Genomic DNA, 17,857 nt, shown 5'->3' on the forward strand with positions numbered 1-17,857 from the left:
TCAGGACCATAAAAACTATTCAAATTTTCAGCCACCTGGCTTGCGTTATGGCAATTATCAAAGAAAAACTGTAAAGTATGGCGTATTTCTAACGATGGTGTGCATCTTTGATGAGGCTTCATAACAATAATAAGTCCAACAAAAAAAAAAGTTATCACTAAAAAAATTTAACTGTCAAATCTTTTTGAAAAAAGTGATTAGACTTACACAACACGAGTTCACCCTAAACATATTACATTTAAAACTTTTTGGAAGGAAATCGTGTAAGGAAAATTTACAGCTCTTTTCATATAACGAGTGGTACATTAAAATCGGAACATTTTGAATTTTGAACTTCAACATTATTATTTATTATTCAACGAAAGTAATCCTATAATTATATGTGTGTTTGAGCCCTTTTAATCATTATTGTAGCCTTCTTTAGTGGCAATGACGGCTTTGAGATAATGGCAGAAGGTTCTTACCTACTACGCATGTAGTTGTCTGTCAGGGTGTCCCAGTGCTTGCTGACAGTGGGTTTGAGGGCCTCAATGTTTGGACAACGGAAAAATTCAACTGAAAAGTGTTTTTTTTTTTCATTGCTGGTGAGAAAAGTGGCTTCTCCACCTTCACAAGGCTCTTTCCACCCATGTCTTTGATAGCTTTATGGACAGTCTGGTGGGCATCAGCCTCATGTACTTGAAAGCAATGGCTTTGGCTGTTAGGGAGCCAGTTTTGACAAATCCATTATTCCTATTTAACGTTTCGGACTTGCTGACGGCGTAGACAGTGGTCCTAGATACACTTAACTGCTTGGAAAGCGTGAATGGAAATTTGTTGATCCGATTCAAGTTTCATTTTTTTGACTTGTATGTAAGCTATAGTACTCAGATGTGTTTTGTTTTGTAACTAATTTCTTATGCTTTAACATATCAAAAATATGAATGAATTTGCCCACCATCATGAATAAAATAACTGTTTAGATTTCTATGGACCACCTGTTTTAAAAATCTTGTATTGTGTAAAAACAAAGACTTATCTGTGTTATTAACTGTAAAATAAAGTATAGAAGGATTTTTAATCTTAAATGGCGTCATTACAAAGCTAATGAAAAATAGAATACTTATAAAACTTTTTTTTATAATTGTTTTTCTTTGTTTTTAGCAAAGAACGTAAGGCAAATTCACAAAAGTACGCATTACTCCAAAAGAAAGTATTAAAGGATTAAATCCAAGTAAAAAGTTTTTTTTTGTTTTGTTATTTAGTCATTTACAAAGTAAGCTTGTTATTAATATTGTGAAGAAAATGTGAGTTAAGTTAGAGTAGATGAAGTAGGAAATACCCTAGTACTTAAAGTAGATGACAAAAAAAAAGCTCTAAGACGAAGATTAGAGAGAATATAATATTTACTAAAAATATATTTTTTTCGTTATAAACACATCAACTGTCGTAATTGTATATACTTTTGAATCTAGTGACAAAAAGTATTTTCTTTGTTTTAAGGAAATTCTACTTAAAATGACCATATTTTACAAAAAGATAACAATGTTGATATGACACTCATATATTCATTTTTTAGTTTTTCAATTTTTACCGAGCGATCCATTGAAATCTAAACTTTTACAAATTCAATAACTGATGAAGATTTATTGTTTGAAATTAATTCAAATTTTGATATATTAAAGCATAATCAATTAGTTACAAAACAAAACAAACCAAAGCCCTGTAGCTCTTGTAGATAGAATGACACATGAACGTGATCGACAAACTTTTATAGAAGAACTCCAAGCAGTTCAGTGTCTCTAGGACCACTCTCTACACCTTCAGCAAGTTCATAACGTTGGATAGGAAGAAGGGCTGCATTCTGTGGGTAGAGATACAACTTTTGACACGAGCAATGAAAGGAACCCGTTGAAAGCATCTTTTGACTTTTTTTCGACACCTTTGCCCCCCTCCCCAAAGCCCTGATACCAACCTCCTGACTACACCTTTTTAGGTGCATGTCGAGAGGAAGGTAAGTAATGTCAGTTATCTAACCACCAATTCCTTCAAATCAGCTGTCAGCCAGCACTGGAGGTCCATGATAGAGTACAATATCTGTAGTGTATGGCAGGCCTTCTACCACCACCTGGAAGTTATAATTTCCACATAGGAAGGATATATTAATGATTATGAGGCCTCAAACACAAATCTATTTATGTTATCGATTTGTTGAAATTCTATTGTTAATTAATAAATCGTCCAAACACATAGACCCTCCAACCCACTATCAGCCATCAATATAAAATAAAAAAGTGAATCCACTGTGTACTCATATGGAATATTTTTAGTAATTTGCTCCAACATTATATTTATATTAGAATATTGTAAGTTAATCACTTTATTATTACATAGATCCATTAATAGAACTTCAATAATTGACCTTAACGATAACTGGGATTTATATACTTTGTTTTAACTACTAGATGGTACTATTTGGGGGCCTGATTTATACTCATTTTGGTATGTAGGTTAAATACTGGAACATAAGTGTGGAGAATATGGTAGTTTCAAAATAAAATACCACTCAAATTAAACAAGGATTAAAGTATGTAGGTACAGTTGGTAAGATGAGAACAAAATACTAGGCATGAATGTAGATTTTTAACCTTGAAATTGGATTAGTTAATTAAGATCATATATCCAAAAACAATTATCAACTACCTTGCACAATTTTTAATCTTTTGTAATTTGCATCAATTTTCAAAGTTTTCTTTCTCTCCTACCAAATGTAATTGAAGTAAAAAGGCCCTTTTTTGGGTAATAAATAAGACAGAAATATAAATAACTGTTTAGATACCACTGCTTTAGAGGGGTACCAAATTATTCTTTAATTAGCAAAAATTGATCAAATAATTTAATAATGATTAATCAAAAGATTTTATTTAAAAGTCAATATTGTTTCTAAATTAACGTTGTAAAATTAAATAACCATAATAAAAATTATTGGGTATCTTATCTCCTTTCACAAATTTGAATATGAAATTAATAATTGTCTCAAATATTTATATTTAGTTTTAAGTTGTATGTCTAACAAAAATATTTTTTACATTAAATTTTTTTCTTATTTTGTTTTTCTAGATTACTTCTTTGTTAACTCTCTACATATGTAAGTATATACGATTAGCGTTTGTTATTAAACTATTAACGTAACCAATCACATTTCGACGTCGCTTTTGAATGAATTAATCAAATTTATAGAATAATTTGTTTATAAAAAATTAGTTTAGGAATTTTACGTTTATAAGCTTTTATTTTTAATTAGATGACTTATATTTTCAAAGTTATAGCAAAAAACAAAAAGAACTATATTCTTTGTTCTAAAAATATTAGTTTTAACGATTCTTTATGAATTTTGCTTATTCGAATGAATTATTTAAATTTAATAATAATATATTAATTTTAGTCACTTGGTATCATTAATGATCAGAAAAAATTTATTATAAATACAAATATCTAAGGCACTGATATAAAAAATATTTTTTAACATAAAATTAATATTGTTCAAGCCTCCATTACTTTTTAAGGTCCATGAAATTTGTATTTATTTCCGAAAAAAAAATGTTTTGATGATGTTGTCATTTTTACTCATGTCCTTGCTTCATAGGGATAAAAGTTTATGCTTATTTCCAATTTGGCACCACCATTTGCAAATTATCTTAAAAACACCCTTACAGCTTAACTGAGTCCATACCAAATATTATTTTAAGGTTGCAATGTAAAAATTTTGATAATTTTTCTTCGCAAACATACATATAATTTAACTAAGTTATATAAATTTGTAAAATAAATCTTTGGTGCACACTGGTATACATTTTTTTCAGTTTTTAGAGTGATTTAATGGACTTCTTAGAACTAAGATTGTGAGATGCGATAATAATAATTTTCAAATTTTAATCATTATATTTATTTCCGATAACATTAGTCTTTTAATTTCTAAAAACATAGAAATATATCAAAGTCATTTTATTTTATTTTTAACCCCCCCCCACTTGAGTCAAGGATCCTTCTTCTTACATGCTTTATACTTTTTTAGTTCTGAGGGCATGAGCAATATTTAAATATATTTTCCTCATTAATTCATTGAAAATAAATATACTGGACAATATTTATGGTAAGTAAATAGTTTTTTATTCAAGGCTTTACAAATTAAATTTTTGTCAAAATAATTGCTAGATTAAAAAAAATTATTTAAAAAAATATATGAGTAGACCAATCTTTACTAAAATTAGGAGTTTATGATGTAACATATATGTAACTATATATATTTAGTACCTATTTTATTTGTACATATTTTTGTTCTAAGGAAAATTGCCTTGAGATGAAAATTGTCACGGATGGAATATTGTCACCAAAAAGCTTAATCTTTAGAAAGCTTTGAACATTAAAGTTTCCTATATCTAAACTTATGAAACTTTTGAAATTGCCTGAAATAGATCAAGTTGGGTCAAACAGACAATTTAATTTTTACAAAGGTATTTGCTTTATATACTTTTATCACTTACAGGCTTAATTTGACAATATAGAGCTTCTAATTGCAATATTTTTTGCCCATTTGAATAGTGTTTGATTGAAACTGAAAGAAACATGTTTAAAATTCATATTTATATTCAATCTTTGACAAAAAAATATGATCTTTATTTTCATTCATAAAGGGGACAAGTTTCACCGTTATATTTTGGATCCTTATAAAAAAATTTGTTGAATGGATAAAACTAAACTGAATACACCTACATATATCTCAATAATCTTTTTGTTCCAAAGCCTTCTTTTGATCAAATTTTTGCCGTCTATCTCCTGAAATTTTTCATGGAGCAATTTTATAAAGAATAATTTTTCTTTCGTGGCAATATTCATAGTACCCAAATTATAGTACTTTGTGCACCATTGAAATCTTAACACTAACTACCCCAATAATTAATTAAGGTAGAGTCAAAGAAATTAATTCATAATTTGATATATTAAAGCATAATCAATTTGTTAAAACGAAACAAATCTGAGATCTCTAGCTTACGTGAAAGTTGAGAAAATGACACTTGAACATGAACGACTAATTTCCATTCACGCAATTTAAGCAGATTAGCGTTTCAGGACCACCATCTACGCCTTCAGCAATAGGGTTGTGTGTAAAAGCCAAATTGGAACCGGAGGAGTTAAAGAAAACATCCCAGTCCAATCCCCAATTGTCCGATAGGGCCCAATTATGATAACCCTGACTTTCACACTAGACTATCTCGAGAGCTAAGAAAAAATTGCTTGGAGAGAGTTTTTTGAGTGTGGAGCGGCCACTTTTTACGCCAGCAATAAAAGAAACCAATCTCCTCGGTTGAAATACTATTTTGAGTTATTTTGAACTCTGGGAAGACACTATTGTCCTAATGTAAGCACTTTTGACAGCACCTTCTTGATGCTTATAGAGGGAAAGGCCTGTAATATCTCTCATCAAAATATTGAGACCCTAAAACCACTGTCAGCGAGCACTGGTATGTCATGACAGAGGACTACAACCACAGAGGATGCAAGGCCTTCTGTCACCCCCTAACAGCTCTCATTACCGCTAAGGGTGGCTACATTAATGACAGGGAGAGGTCAACCACACAACTATTTATAGTTTTTATTTATGTTGAAATTTTATTTCTAAATAATAAATTGTATAATTTTTAAGTTAAAATTCCAAAGTTTTTAGATTTTAATAGACCACACCGTTTATTATGAAGGAAATAATAGCTCATTTTGGAAAAGGACAAAAAACCATATTTATTACAGGTATCATGAGTTCCTTAGATTAGTTATATGATGATATTCAAGGTGAGGGTACGCAATCATTTATCGCCATATCTTTATTTACAATTTTACTAAGTAAATAATTTATCGGATACACCTTTAACTAGATTTATTGTATTTTTTTGTTGCAGTTATAACAACAATATGACCCCCTCAATAATATACATATATGAAATGCATCTAGATCACTTTTATTTTGGGTACATCATATACTTCCATCTGTATTTTATTATATGGTAACTGATACAATAAAATAAGAAATGTACTATGCGGATAATATTTTAATAATGTAGATAGTTACATTAGGGTGAGGTTCATCTTCAGAATGTGTCCAAACAAATATATTTTTTTATGTTTGGTATAATGTATGAACTTAATAAACATATATGTTTATTTTTATGAAATTATATATATACATACAGAGCCAATACATTTTCAAATAAGTCACATAAAACATTAAAAATCCCAATTTTAAATGGCACACATAATTTTAATGCAAAAAAAGTATTTTAGATTAAAAATATATATTTACTATTCTTTCGAAAAGTGACAATCTATATTCTAACCTATACTTAAGCTTTGATAATTTCAAAAGATAACTAATTAATTAATGTTCTGAGTATCAAAAATTTAAAAGTTGAAAATAGTAAATGAAAGAATACAATCAGATAATTAAATGATGTGGAGCAATGACGTATCTTAATGTTGGATTGGTCAAAAAGAACTATACGGACTGCAGTTCTATCAGTCAAGTCCTAATACAATGTGTATGTCTTACGACTGGTCCTGAACGGTCTTTTATTGTAACTACAACAACTGAAACGACCTAGTAGCTACGTCATATAAGTTGTTAAAGGTATATTATACCTTCTTTCAAAAAGACAAGACATTTGAAGGTTAATGTGAGAGAGTTGTGTAGCTCAATCATATTTTTATTAATTCCAGGTATTATTTATTAAATTCGCTGTTGTTATATATATTCCTAAATCCTTGCCATGAGTGATATATTAATATAGCCAGAACCATCAGACTAAAAAAAAGAATAATCGTTTCTTTTGTAGAGTTTAGTTAAAAAAATTCGGACCGATAAAAAAAAGAAGGGGAAGATCCGGAAATCCGTCCTAGCACCGATCCAACAGTCAATACCGGGCCGTGCAAAATTATTTACCGATAATGTAAATATACTTTTTAAGAGGTTTTGTGGCAACCAATCTGATTGTTTCGTATTTTTAATGTTAAAATAAACAAAAATCCTTCCCGTGAGAGCGTAACAACTTCCACACGTGAGACCATGTCCAATCAGGAAACAAAGAGGATCAAAGTTGCAGCCCTCCTTCGAGCAGGAGTGCCTCATAACAACATTAAGGAAGAGGTTGGGGTCTCGTTGAAGACAATTTACAACGTTTCCAAGCGCTTGGAGGCTGGGGGTGATCTCAAGCATTCCCCTGGGGCTGGCAGGAAGCCCACTGTCTCAAGGCAAGTAAAGGCAGTGTTCCAGAGGACTCCCAACAGGTCCATTGCCGACATGGCCAGAAAGATGGGAACGTCGAGATCAACTGTTTCAAGGGCATTGAAATGGACTGGAGGAAAGTCCCTGAGGCGTACTGAACGCCCTCTGCTAACTAAACGTGAAGTCAGACTTGACCGTGCCAAGAAAATCTTGAGTGATATCAAGAGCTCATCTGGACGCATCATCATTTTTCCAGATTAGAATACTTTTACGGTCGATCCTGTATTCAACAGGCAAAATGACCGTGTTGTGAGCTTTGGAGATGTGCAAGATAAGAACCGCTATGTGGCAACAACAAAGCACCCTGCTTCGGTGATGATGTTGGGTCTCGTGGCCTCCAACTGGAAGGCCATGAAGCCGGTATGGTTCCCCACTGGCTACAGATTAACAGCGGAGGATTATGTGAAGATTGTGGCATCCAAGGTCCTTCTGTGGATCAAATCCATAGTCGGCAACTATCCTTGGGTTTTTCAACAAGATGAAGCACCCGCCCACTCTTCCAAGAAAGCTCAGGAGTGGCTCAAGGACAACATGAAATTTTGGCCCAAGGACTACTGGCCCCTTCAGAGCCCAGATCTGAACCCACTAGACTTCTCTATCTAGGCGCACGTGGAGACCAAGGCCTGCAAAAAACGACACAAGAACATAAATGCCTTAAAGGCTGCTGTCAACAAGGCCTGCGCCTCCATGGACGCCGATTACATCCAGCAAGTCTGTGGCAGCTTCAGACGTCGCCTGACCAGTGTCATTGAGTCAAATGGTGGCTACATTGATTAAATTTGATCACAAACTATTTTATTATTCTAAAAATGTATGAATAAAGTGTTTCTCAAGTCATTCGAAATGCCATTATTGTCCGCGATATGTTCTGAACAAAAATCGGTAAATAATTCTGCAGGGCCCGGTAATATTAATTTTCCGATAGAAAGAGAATGGAAAAGTACATTTACTTATTTTTTTCTCTGTTTCTTGACTTTTGTTCAAGATTTCTTACCGTACAATACATTTTTGAAAATTTCAAAATCATGTTTGGCACTAGGCTCCCCCTAATGTACATACGTAACTACATAATATATTTATATGTATAAGAATAGATGTAAGTCTATCGATAGTCTTAAGTTTAATTCAAAAAGTATATTTGCATATTATGTACCTATATAAGTATAAAACACTTTTAAACAGTAACAGGGATTTGGTTCTTTTTCTTTTATTACCTCAAAATAATATTATAGTTATCTTTAAATATGGATATAGACGTATAAAAATATATTTTAAATCTGTTGGAATTTATAGCCAGAGATAATTTTATTATAATTACGAAATTTTGTTGTATACAACACACACTTTAAATCTTTTTCTTATAATTTTTAAAATTTATTTGAATATAAATATATTTTTAAATATTGGACAGGTTATATATAACTGTACATTAATTTGTACTGGCAAGACGTAGATAATTATATTTATACACGAAAAGAAGAAGGTTCCTTTCTAATTTTTTTAGTTAATTATTTGATTAATCGTGGTTGTATTAATATTTAGCTCCAAATGATGATTTATCCCTTACTTGGTCGTAATTTTTTGTTAAATTTATATTAAAAAATCGAAGTCTGTCTTTGTTTCTCTCTGAATATATATATTTGACAAAAAGGCAATGGGTCCACTCTATATAGTAGTCCAGTATGTATATCAAAAACATATTTGGATTAAGGAAATATGAATGTAGTTATTTATGAAATATTGGAGGCATTTGCATATACAAAAAACCGTCCTACATGTACATGTGCAGGAGCTTAAAGTTCTTCGTTAAACAATGATTGTAATTAGCATATTGTGTCTCTACTAAAACGGTTAATGGTTCTTGTGTCTAAAGTACTTACACATCCGTTCCTAATCATACAACAAGAAACTGATATTGACATTAATTTTAGTATTGTTAACCCTCTGATAGTGAACATACTTTTTACCACACGGTTAGTGAACTGTTTAAAAAAACTTCAAAAATAAAATGTATTTCATATTCTTATAAATAGTTATACAATTGTAATAAATACGTCATTTAAATTTTGTAGCTTTCTCATAGCTATTTCATTCATTTGACACTCGTATATATAAATTAAAATACTAAAAGAAGTGGAATTAATAAATGACATCGAGAAAAAAATTAATTGAAATCTTTAAATAATCTGAGTTTCGTGGCTGAGCAATCAGTTTTGGATTTGTTTGCGTGGGTTATATAAAATAATATTTAAAAATATTACACTATTTGAGCTACAGGTGTATGCCTCACGTTGAAAAAAGAAGAATAAAAAAATTAAAAGAAAAAAGACCCTACTTTTTAGCAAAATCGTTAATGAAATTTACTAATCTCAATACATTAAAATAAATTCTAAATACAGCATTGTCAAAATATGTTAATTATTCTAAAAAATTGGCCTTTGTCTCTTTTTTAGAAACCCATTATAATGTACTTGCGATAAAATGTTTATTCATAGAAATAAGGAACATTTTTATATATCTCTGATTATACCAATAATATCACAGTTTAAAAACAGAAGGTTAAAAACAATTTCGTTTACTTCATACTTACACTCATAGAATACAGAGAATACAGTCTATCTCAGTCCAATGACCACCTTCCTTTATGCGTTTATACACACAATATATATTTTTTTAAACCTGGAATGTATAAAACAACGTCACTTCCAGCACTAAGCGGTAATTTTTTAGTTTTTCTTGTCTGACAGACTAATAAAAGTTTGATTGTATTTAATTTAAAAATATATAAAAGTTCAATTTATTAAACAATTTATCTCATAACATAAGGATATTTGATAATTAATATTTCTTTTTAATAGAAAGATTAGTTTGTATTGGACATTTCATTTATCTTTATCACAGTTAGGGGGAAAAAAGAAGGGAGAATTAGGTAAAAAATTTAGTATTTTTTGGAGGATTTCAATTATATATAGCCTATAAAAATATATAGAACAATGTGTCAGCTGAATAAAAGGAACGCGGAATAGATACAAAGAAAAAATTATTCGCAGTAAAGTTTTTTAAATTTATTAAAATTTATAATCAGTTGTTGATCTTAAATTAAACAGAATATCACAATACAAATTTATTTGATTTGCTTATCTTACTCTTTTGGTTCTATATATGTGATTTGGTATGACCACTATACTTTATTATTTTAAATTGGACGGTTGAAAAAATTTCATGTGGTATCAAATAACAGTTAATATGCTTCTAAAAACAGTAATTAATTCTTTAGTTTTCTATTAAGTGCTTTCTTTATAAATATGGATGTTATTGATATTTGACAACCTGTATATATATTATTTTTGTTAAGTGTATTTAATTTTCCACATATGATTGTTTATAGAATATAAATTAATAATATAAAAAACTTAGCAATTATAAAATTTCTATAAAACAAGCTTTTACAAAAACTATATAAAAAAATGATAATTATTTGTATAATTTAGAATATGTTATGATATGATGCATTTCTTTTACACTTTTCCTTAGACAATTCATCACAAACCTTAAAATATTGCATACCTAGATTTTAATATGAAAATGCGTGATAAGAAACAATATCATTATTGAATAAAATTTTGATATAATTTTTTTTGAAAATATTGAATCTCAACTTGTGATAACTGATTATTATTTCATACATAGTTTAAAGAAATGATGACATTTTAAATAATTTATGGCAACAGCAGTATTACAAATATGTGTTTCTGTCAACATAAAACAATTTTCAACAAAGATCTAGAAAGTAAGGAGATATTAATTTAATATATGTGAATATACGAGAACATATATAATTATATTTCATAAACATAGTTGAGTTAACACTTTCACTACGAATTTTTTTTTTTTTTTTAAATTGAAAAAAATTATACATTTGTTTAAACTGATGTTGGTAGGATATTTTTAACTATTTGAATAATTTAACATCTATAACTCAGCTGAGAGGATAATATGAGTGAAATAACAATTATTTTTTAGCATTAATAATACATATATATGGAAATATTTCTATATTATTGGTAATAGCAAAGAATGAAAACATCTAATTTATATTTTTGAAATTCCATTTATTATCTGGAACCCTTACTGTCTATGAAACTTTTTTAAATATTGAATTCATAATCCTGCAAGGTATTTACAGCATTGTGGTCGTGAACGTGAGTTACAATTGCCCAAAGAGCATCTCCTTCTTCCACAATTGGGAACTGGTTCTAAGAAATGCCTAACCTGATCATAACGGGCTTCATTTTCTACCGGTTTCCACAATGGCTTCCTTCCAATAGTTCTTGGACAACATTGATATTTTAGCAGATATGACATAACCATTTCTCTTCTAAATGACAATTAATCCAAATTTTGACCAGCATCTCTTGCAAGAATCCATGCATTTTGGACTACATCATCAACCAGCCAAGTAAAAATGGGTCACCACCATTTTTTACCACTTATTCCAATTCGGTATGCATTAATATTTTGATCCACACGATCAGTTCAGCCCATATGCTCATTATACTGTCTGATTACATAAGGTATTTTAACTTGTATATGCTTCTTGAAAACCTTTTGACTGCAATTTGTAGGTGCGTTAATAAGACTTATTTGATTGTAGAGCTTCAAGATAATTTTTTAAGAATGGAAATGTAATTTGGTATTCCATTTAGAGAAAATTATTCAGTTGACGAGGACATATATAAATATCTAGGCGGACTGTTTTTGTTGGTTCATATCTTATACTAATTTTTAACATTATCAGTGTTCTAAAAATGCGTTGGTTGACTCGAAATTTCTGATGTAAGCTATGAACAACAATCAATTATAAAATCAAAAACAATAAAATAGTTAGGAATAAATGGCTACAATATAATTTGGGCTGTTTGAAAAACATTAATCCTGCAATATGTTTAGTATATTTTAAAAATAACTGTTTAATCTGATAGTCCGCCATCTTATAAGTGTTTACAATCAAATCTTACAAAATTAAAAAACTAAGCTCCTATAAGTAACTTTAAAGTTTTTTTCTTCTTTTTAAAAATCACACCTTAGAGTTTACTTGTGTCCTTATGAAAAAAAATGATTATGTTATATAAAGTACCTTTTTAGAAAAAACTATTTCTGATCACATATCTGTTAATAGACAATTCTCAATTAATTTAATTTCTATTATTAGAGTATTTGTAGGTTTGGATGGTCATAAACCCATATTTGAAATATTTGTGGATAAATACTATTATTATTATTTAAAATTTGGTTCAAGCCCAATAAGAAGTAAAAAATACTAATAAATCTTAATGTATAAAATTCTCAAAAATCAAATTTAATACCAAGAATATTAATTGACTATTTTATTATCAAGTTTTACAGAAATACAAACAAAAAAAACAACATTGTATTGAAAAGTAAAATTTTATAGATTTTTCAAATTGTGTGGTAAATAAAATATGTTATTCATTTTATGCATTGATATTTCTATGCGTAAAAATAGCAACATTTTATTCAAACTTTGATATAATAGGCCAAAAAATATTCTATACATGGAATGTGTATTCTGGGGTTCTCTTCTTTTCTGATCAAATAAGGCCTTTTTTAAGAGTAAAACACAAAGAATAAAAACAATTTTGTAATAGATGTCGTAAGAATTGAAAGTGACTTATTTTTCATAAATATTTTGTAATCTCAAATTGAAAAGATGAACCAAAAATATATTCAACTTGCTTAATACTAGAAAGATAATGTTATCATTTTATATACCATTATGAGTTTGCCTTTAAATATTATAAAATGCTAAAACCCTAGTCTTCTAAAAAAAAATGAATTTTTTGAAACTTTGACGCACAAAATGTATATAAGGTTTTTGGAGTGTCTTGTACTTTTTTTCAATTCCTAAATCAGTTGATGTTACCCCCAGCGAACAGTGGATTTAATTTGCTCTTAGCCATATTTGGTTATTTAAACATAAACTCAGACATAACCAAATTCATTTATTTGATGTTGAGTGGTAAAATATAACTTGTACTACATTAGTCAAAACAGACTTGAAAAAGATGCTTTTGTTAGCCAAACATAGTTTTGAAACTTTAGTGATATCTTTTATGATACTATCGGTCTGCAATGACAGGTACTCCATTATATAGGTACGATTATATATTATTTATACTATTATTTTTATTATAAAAACTTGCATTTATATGGTTAAAAAATTGACCAGAACATAAAAATACGCCTTAATTTTATGGAATAATCCTTGAATGGACCTTAATTATTTTTGTATGCCTTTAGAGCTATTAAAAAAAAGAATACAAATGGTTATAAGTTTCTAAATAAATATTCCTCTAAAACATCTTAAAATACATAATTCTACATATTTATGATATAATAATAGAATAAGACCTTAGGTTTATTTAATTATAGTTTTAATTTGTCAAACTTAAACATCTAAACGTTCATAAACAATTACATTTGTAGTCAATATCTGATACTTTTATCATTACCTAATTTCATTATGTATACCTATTACTCGATGAAAAAAATTAAGAAAATGTATAGTAATATGACACCTACTAAGAATGCATCAGCTAATCCCTGCATAATATGTTTTTATCAAATTAGTAAGTTTTGCGATAGCAAAAAAAAAAACATTGTCTTTTTTTAAATACATCTGAGACAAACTTAATTTTATAAATATGGTAGGAAATATTTATAACATTGAAGACAACTAACTTAGGAATATATTACTACAACATTTAAAACATACCAACAAACATGAATCGTATAATAATGGTTCTTTCAAAGTTACACAAATGTAATTATATTCTTTTTTATTGGCTAGTTTTATCCTACTAAAAGCTAAAATACCTGATACTTTGCCAATGTAGCCTTTTATTTGTTTTAATAATAAAATATTGTGTCAATCAAAATAGTGTTCTAAAAACCAACAAATATAGTAAAAAATATTGTAAAAATTGTTCTTTTTTGTCAGCTGTTGATTTGTACACTCATTGCAGTTGTGTTTCGTATTCGAACTCAAATAATTGATTTGATAAACTCAAATTAAAACGTTGTATACTTGAGTAGTTCGGATTCAGACTAAAGTATTTTTTTTATCAACATCTAACCATGTAGACTTGAATTCAGTACCATTACGAGTTTAACCGGATTTAAAACCATGTGGACTTTGGGTTAGGTAGAATTAATTCATTTTGGAATTAGACATATCACCATTTGGACTCAGACATTAATCGAACAAATATGAACTTAAAATTTCAGTTTTGGAACTCAAAGTTCCTTTCAATAGCAATTGCTTTAACATAGATATTTTATAAAATTTTACGCTCTAATAGATTCCAATGTTTTTCACAAAGATATTATGTAAAAGGTCTCAATTGACTAATTAAGGGAAATTATTAAACATGTACTATTTTTCTAATTTTACTTTCTGTTGGGTTTACCTAGGACTAATCAATAAAATAAGGACGGGTTATGTTAACTTGTTTGATATCAAAATAAAAATTAAATATATATATCTACTTAATATTTATCGACTTATACCTTTAATACTCGAAACTGGACTCAAGCTTTTCTTTAACTTTGAAAAAAAATGAGTTTGAAAACATCTCTGAATCATTGTTCAATATTTGAAAAGAAAAGGAATGATGATAATTATTTTTTAACACTGGGTCTCTTGGCTTGCAAAATATCCTAACTAATGTCGGAAGGCAACAATTCTTTCACTCAAAATAATAAAAAATTTACACTTCCTCTCTCACGGCCTTCCTATATATATTTTTAAATAATACCTTTCTGAACTGGAGACAACAAAAACTAGATTTTTTAAATATGTCATAATAATAATTTCTTGTTTAGTCTTAATAAAAGTTCCAAAAGTCTCAATTATATTAAAGATATTATAACTTGCATTACACTCTAAAATTAAAAAATGAGTATGGTCGTAACAATTCGGATATAATTTTGAATTTTGCAAGCACTGGGGCTTTTTTTCTTTTCTTTTTGAAGGAAAATTGGAGACATACATTAAAGATTCCATGAAATGGTGAAGATCCCAAATATTTTCAAAGAATTAAATATCCCATAAAAGCCATATTGTTTGATAGTATTTCATTTATTAGTAAAATATTTCTGACTTCAATCTAAAAATAAAGACATTTAAACTATGTATATTAATTTACCTGAAATACAATTTTAATATCCTAAATTATAAAGTATGTTCTCTTTTATTTAGCTATAATTTATTTGAGTAATAAAAACATATAAATTTCATGGAAAGGGTAATAAAAAAATGAAAAGGAAAAGACACTTTTAAAATACATATTAACATATACTCGGATAATGTGGATAAAAATAAAGTCTTGTGTTTGAAGTATATTTCAAATAAGAGGTTTTTTGTAATGTACACTTTTGATCCGTCAACACAAAAGCAATTTTCTCAAAATTCATTGTTGATTACATTTTTATATTATTTCTATTCGTTTTGTAGAACAATGGTTCAAGTGATTTCCTTCTGGTGTAGAGGAGGTGAATAATACACTCTGCACTGGTAGCCCTGTCCTCATAAATGTCTGTAAAATCATGAAAAAAAGAAGAAAATTAACTTTTTTAGAGCTGTTTGCCTTAATTGAATATAATCAGTGTTGAACTTTTACAATCACTCTCTTATTGTAAATGTTTTTGATGGAAAATAAATGTAAAATAGTCTTGCATGACTATTGAGGTTGATGTGCTTTTACCAACTTTCTAAAATTGGTGTAAAAAAGTTTTCTCTTTCTAAATTATAGAAAATACACGTAGGATTATAGATTTATTGAACAAATTGGGATTATTTAGACCCAGTTGTCAAATATTTTCACTGGGCACCCATTAAAAAGTTTCATGTTAAACATAATCAGTTTGCACAAGTCAAATTTATTCTGAAACCGTAAAAATTTCCCTTCTTTTTATTGTTTGTATATAGGTCATATTTTCTAACCCCTCCATCCATGTCCAAACAAGAGCCAACTTAGTATGTCTTACGTCAGAGTTCTTTCACCTCATTAATATATATTTTTTCCACTCTGGTACGGACATATTGTGCACAAACTTAATAAATTGAATTTCCTTATTCCTTCATAACATAAACTCATTTTTTGTAATACCTAATCGACCTTCACTCCAGAAATATCATTATTCATATACTCAACTATTTTTTAGAATTTCTCGTGGTGATTAACATAGTTTTAATTATATATGCTGTATATACCATCATCATTAGCATTTAAATGAATCATCAAGTGTTGATACAAAAATAAATATATGTATGTATGCTTTAAACAAGAGCAACTTTGATAAATGAAATTAGTTGTATTAATTAATGTTGTATATGTACATATATAGAACAAACAAATTATCAATTGATCATAATAGATTATTTAATTTCCCAGGAAATCTTCAATGAGGGGGATTTGGGGAAAATATTTTTTTAAATTTTGGGGTAACAAGATTCCGTGAGAGAGTATTATATTTGTCATAATATTTGACCATTCGTTAGTGAATTGGGATATTATAGACCCAAAAATCTATAAAAATGTTTTTTCTTCCCTTGAATGTACATTTTATCGCCAATATTTCTCAATTTACAATGAAATCTTATTTTCAATGAAATTGACGTGAAATCAAATATTTGTTTATATATTTTTTCAATATGGGAATTTAGGAAATAACAGGATCCTATTTTAAATAAAATGCTGGAATAATTGGAAACATATATTTATCTTTCAAAAGAAACAATAAAATTAAGCTGGTCATACCAACAAATGGGCTGAAAAGTCCCGAGTTTCTGACAAGGGATGTGGTTATTTTGTTTAACTTAAATCACTTTCAATCAATACCAACCTTCAAAAGACAGCTATCAAAATTTAATGGCAATTATTTTTCAGTTTATGAGTTATTATCCCTAGGGTGTTGCTACTATTGGTATGTCCAAAACAAGGATTTAAAAAAATGTGTTGTAATTTTAAAAGTCTTTTTTGATTGGAAAAATACTTTTTTAGCGAAGCAACGTCTTGATATTTTGAAGGTTGACTCCATTCAATTAAGTGAATAATATTATATAGAAAATAAATTTAATAATAATTTGATATATAATTATTAGAATTATCATTATCTTTTTTCTATCAGTATTAACAGTAACGCCTTTTTGATTACTTAAAGCCTGTGGAAATGTATAACCTTCAATAAAAAACATTAATAGAAAGAAATAAACAAGGTATTATGCATGAATTACTTGCTATATAATTATGTACTATATCGTCTTCAAAGTATAAGTTGTAAAAACTTTAACATTAGTGATTATTTATTTAATATATTCATCGTTTTATTTAATGACTTTATAAAATTAAATAAAAGCTACATACGGAAACAGTTAAATGCCGTATTTCCCGTAGATTTTAGCCCAAAGAGAAACCCCCAAGTAATTACCCCAGTTTTACTACATAGGGGATCGTATAAGTC

At 28.5% G+C, this 17,857-nt stretch overlaps 1 protein-coding gene across 1 annotated transcript in view; it reads left to right on the forward strand.

The window, feature by feature from the left end:
• LOC121118961 (kin of IRRE-like protein 1) overlaps positions 1-17,857 on the forward strand; it is a 331,486-nt gene that overhangs the window by 67,194 nt on the left and 246,435 nt on the right. Inside the window, exon 2 of the mRNA XM_040713567.2 lies at positions 3,100-3,127. The gene's annotated coding sequence lies outside the window, so the exon portion shown is untranslated. The remainder of the gene's footprint in view (positions 1-3,099; positions 3,128-17,857) is intronic.

This window comes from Lepeophtheirus salmonis, chromosome 5 (assembly GCF_016086655.4).
Source record: "Lepeophtheirus salmonis chromosome 5, UVic_Lsal_1.4, whole genome shotgun sequence".
In the NCBI taxonomy this organism is placed as follows: Eukaryota; Metazoa; Arthropoda; class Copepoda; order Siphonostomatoida; family Caligidae; genus Lepeophtheirus; species Lepeophtheirus salmonis.